This window comes from Thalia democratica, chromosome 4 (assembly GCF_965202585.1).
Source record: "Thalia democratica chromosome 4, ktThaDemo2.hap1.1, whole genome shotgun sequence".
Taxonomy (NCBI): domain Eukaryota; kingdom Metazoa; phylum Chordata; class Thaliacea; order Salpida; family Salpidae; genus Thalia; species Thalia democratica.
Window position 1 is genome coordinate 57,774,230 of NC_139168.1, and position 4,738 is coordinate 57,778,967.

Genomic DNA, 4,738 nt, shown 5'->3' on the forward strand with positions numbered 1-4,738 from the left:
AAAAACCTGAATATAAAATAAATATACTATCTCTTGTAATAAACTATGGTTAGATTTATTTATTAATTCTATTTAATTTCATATCAGTTACCTTAGTTTGTACTTATGAAAAAAACATTTTTTATCTAATTTCTCTAAGACTTAAGATTAGCTTAAAAGCATGTGAAACAATGATGTGTTTAAAAAAATGTTTTAACTTGAAATACTACTAATTTTCATAAATAAATTAGGTTTCATAAACATAAACTTTAATTTATTTATGATGATTCTATCATTTGTGAGTGTTCTTTTTTTAATAGTAGTGTAAAAAAAAAAATAGATCATTTAGCTTACTTTACTTAAAAAAATTTATATTTTAAATACTTGGCTTTTTTATTTATTTTTCTACTGAAGGAAAATAGAAAAATTTTTAAAGTCATTCTTATAACATAATACACATAAGTTTTTAAAGATTAGTTAATTAGAATCAGTAATAAATACAACAATAATACCTTACAAACTAATAATTAAAAACAATTTCATGAACAGCATAAAAGATTAAAAAAGATTATAATTTAGTTACATTGTTACAAAAACCTTCTAGTGAATGAGAAATTGACACATGTACAAAAAAATAAACAAAATAAATCTGATGAAACTCAAGAAGAGTTTCTTTTACAATGGATATCTAAATGACATGTCCATTCAAAAACAGTGTTTACATATACAACAATTAAGAGAACCATAATTATATTTAATAAAGGAAAAGAATAAATTGTAATGGAAAAATTGATTTAATGTTATAAAGTCTACTCAAACATTTCAGAAAAAAAACTATCTGAACTATTCTTGATTTTGCAATAAACAGCTATTTTCTTTATGGTAGAAAAACATCGGTCTTACTCATCCCTCTGCAACAATTTACGTTTTATTCCAAGTCTACCTGAATTTTACAAGTTTAAAAGCTTCAAATTAGTCTGATTTGATCTAAGTTAGCCTGAGCTTTTCTAAATTTTAAACTAAAGCCTAAATATATGTAAACCATGTAACTAAACACTTTTTTTTTATAGTCAAAAAAATAATTTAGGAGCAAACTACTAAATTTTTGTTATTTAACCAAAAAATAAAGTCTCAAAGCTGTTGTTGTCTTGTGGTAAAGTTCATTATTTATTATTGATGGCGGGAAATATCTGAAACATGCATGGTGATGGTTAAATTAAATACTGATTATCAAAGCATAAACACAAAAATTGTTAAAAATAAATTAAAATCATTATCATTATTATAAGTTATTTAGAAGTTTCAATATTTGAAATGAAATGATCTTTTTTTTTTTGTAAATTTTTAAATGATAAAGGGTACCAACCGGTTTATATAAAATTCTTCCAGATTTAAACTGAAACTGGTTTGAGACTAAAATTTAATTTCTATAGAAAAATTTAAAAATTTCAAGTCAACTAGTAATCGGTTTTGTACTCACTTTTTTTGTCTGACATTTTTAAAATTAGACTGACATTTTTCAAATATGAGTAAGATTGCCCTTTGAGGGCAATTTTGGTTATTAAAGGGTTTGTGTTAATTTGTTAGGTCGAAAATTAAATTTTTTAATTTACTAGTAATGAGATTTTTTTTTAAACTCTGCCAAGGGGCATTCATGGGAAACCCTGCCCTAACCTCTGTTGGTCATATAACCAGATTTAATAACATAACCTATAAGATAAGTCGTAGCTGAGCAGCTAATAAATAGTATAACTTTCTAGTAGTATATTTCATATTTTTCTATTTCAAACTATTTAACAATGCATGGTCTATGGAAATAAAAATTTTATTAGTTTTTGGAACTTGAATTATTGTGTATCTGCTACAGAGATATTAAAGTCAAATGTTTATTTAGAAATAGTTTCATATTTTGACAACAACCTACTCAAGGCACAATAAAAAAGATTCTCATTTATAACCTTAATATAATTTACTAGAGATAAAATCAAAGACTGCTATCTTTTTAGGCTAAGATTTTCTAGGCTAAGTTTTCTAAAAAAAGGTTACTATAGGTCAATACTTTGACTTACTGCAGGCTAACTTTTTTTAACCTAATTATTGGTAAATAAACTAGTTTATGCAGGCTAAGTTTTTTTTAAGTAACATTTTGTCCTCTTCTTTTAGTAATAATATTTAATTTTAAACGGCTATTGCAAAAGCCTTTTTATTGTACCTTTTTTCGAAAGCTATTTTACTATATCATAACTTAAAATATTAAATAAAATATATTTTGTTTTAACAAAATTAGTTGGTCCTCTTCTTTTAGTAATATTTTGCCCTCTTCTTTTAGTTTAGTAATTAAATTTAAACGGCTGTTACAAAAGCCTTTTTATTGTAGTCTTTTTTTGAAAGTCTTTTTATTATATTATTATTATTGTAAGTTTATTGTCATACGAAGGACCCAGGCATCAAAACCTAGGCCACTTATACAGAAAGACATACAACAAAAAGACAAAAATAAACCAAAATTGTACATTAAAAATAAAAAAAAAGACTGAGTTTAATTAATTAAAGTTTAAAAGTATATCTTTACTTAAGATGTTAAAATTTTTTTTTTGTTTTATAAAATTTGTTGGTCCTCTTCTTTTAGTAACATTTTGTCCTCTTCTTTTAGTAATAATATTTAATTTCAAACTGCTGTTACAAAAGCCTTTTTATTGTAACCTTTTTTTGAAAGCCTTTTCATTATATCATAACATAAAATAAAAAAAATTGATTTATTATAACTTGTTGGTCTTAAAAAAACTTAGCCTGTATAAACTAGCTTATTTACCAACAATTAGGCTAAAAAAAAGTTAGCCTGCAGTAAGTCAAAGTATTGACCTATAGCTTTTTTTAGAAAACTTAGCCTAGAAAATCTTAGCCCAAAAAGATAGCAGTTATGGTTGTTCTCAAGTTTCTTTTACTAAAAATTCAAAAATTTTAAAGCATTTGTCCTGACAAAAACTGACGTTTTATCATCAAAAGAAAAAGAAATATTTAAAAAGATTTTTTTTTTAATAATCTACTCAAAAATTCTGCTAATTTCAAGCATTTGAATTGACAAAAACTGAGATTGTGCCACTTTCAAAAAGACAGAAACTGGTTTTTCCTGAACGTACAACAGTTTGTTGTGTTGGGGTAGGGCATGTAAAACTAAAGTTACTGAGATTGATAAACTCATTAATAGAGCATTAAGGTGCATCCATTCCAAAGGTTGGAATGAAAGTGTTAACAGTACAAAAATAGAAAAGAAAATATTAGATGTGAAAAATATGTTTAAGTATGAGGTAGGAGTTTTTATGCACAAATTTAAAAGAGATACTTTGCCAGTTAACTTTAAGCCTTACTTTACAAACGTTATTAAAATGCATAATCATCTAACAAGATTTGCAGAAACAAACTATTTTTTCCCAGAGTAAATAGTCTCTTTGGTCTTAAAACATTATCTTACCTTGGTTCTAAACTATAGGAAGAATTGCCTAGAAAACTAATAGATCAGAGCTATCTTGGAGCATTTCAATATGGAATGAGAGAAAACTTCAATCAGAAAAATATCAAGCTTAATCTTTACCAATAGTTAAACTTATATCTTTGTATTGGTGTTTGTACTTTTTTTTGGGTTGACTGCTGTTGGTCTTATAAACTGGGTAAAGGTAGAGCTGGATTGGTATAGGTAGGTTTTATTATTTTTATTATTTTATTTATTATTTATACTTTTTAATTTGGTTCTTGTACATAACATTTAATAGTATTGTTTTCTCCACATTGACAGTTTGATTAAACAAGTAGATGTATTATTTTTCTTTTTTAATTCTATTTTAGAAATTTTTGTTTACTATATATTAATTGTTTATTTGTTTCAGAAGATAGAGATTCTAAATTTAGAAGTAAAAACTTGATATTTTTTAGACATTCTTGTTATTTAATTTTATTTGTTAAAAATTAGTTTTAGGTTTACAAACAGTTTATTTAACTCAATTAAAATACTTTTATTATCACTTTATTTTTTCAGAATATTTGTTAAGTTTTATTATTTTGTTTTTTTTAATTTGGCTGTTTATTGTTAGAAGTAATTTTATTTTAAGTAGTCTAAACAAATTCTATCAATTATTAGTGCTAGATTTTATTGATTAAAACTGAATTGTTTACAAATCTATGAAACAGTTAAACAATTTTTTTTTTGCTCTATTTTTATTTACCTACAAACATATATACTAGAAATTTAAAGACATTATTTTAAAATAAATGGTGCTCTTACAGTTTTATGACATTACTAAATATTTTATGTATACTGACATTACTAACTCTCCCCATTTATTCAATTTTGAGATATTTGTTGCATTTTTTGTGGTTGCTCTTGTAGAAAGGGCAACAAGAAAAATGTGAATGTACATGATCATATAATAGAAATCTAGGGGAGGAGACAGTGTGGAGCCCATTGTAGACTGTGGTTTCCATGGTCAATATTTGCAGTAATGGGTTAAAAAAGGGTGCTTACCATTTTTAAACTTACAAAAAAAAAATTTGTATATATAGTTACTTTCTATTTTTTTTTTTTTTCATATTGTTTTAAAGAATTAGTTACAAGTAAATGGTGTGCAGCTCAATGACTAAAAGGCCTTTCTCCACACCAATCCATTGACCTTAGTTGTGAGCGTTCACATTTTTCTTTCTTTCTTTCAACCCTGCTGTAGTCATGTAGTCATCAAGAAAACTAACAAGTATGAAATTTTACCAT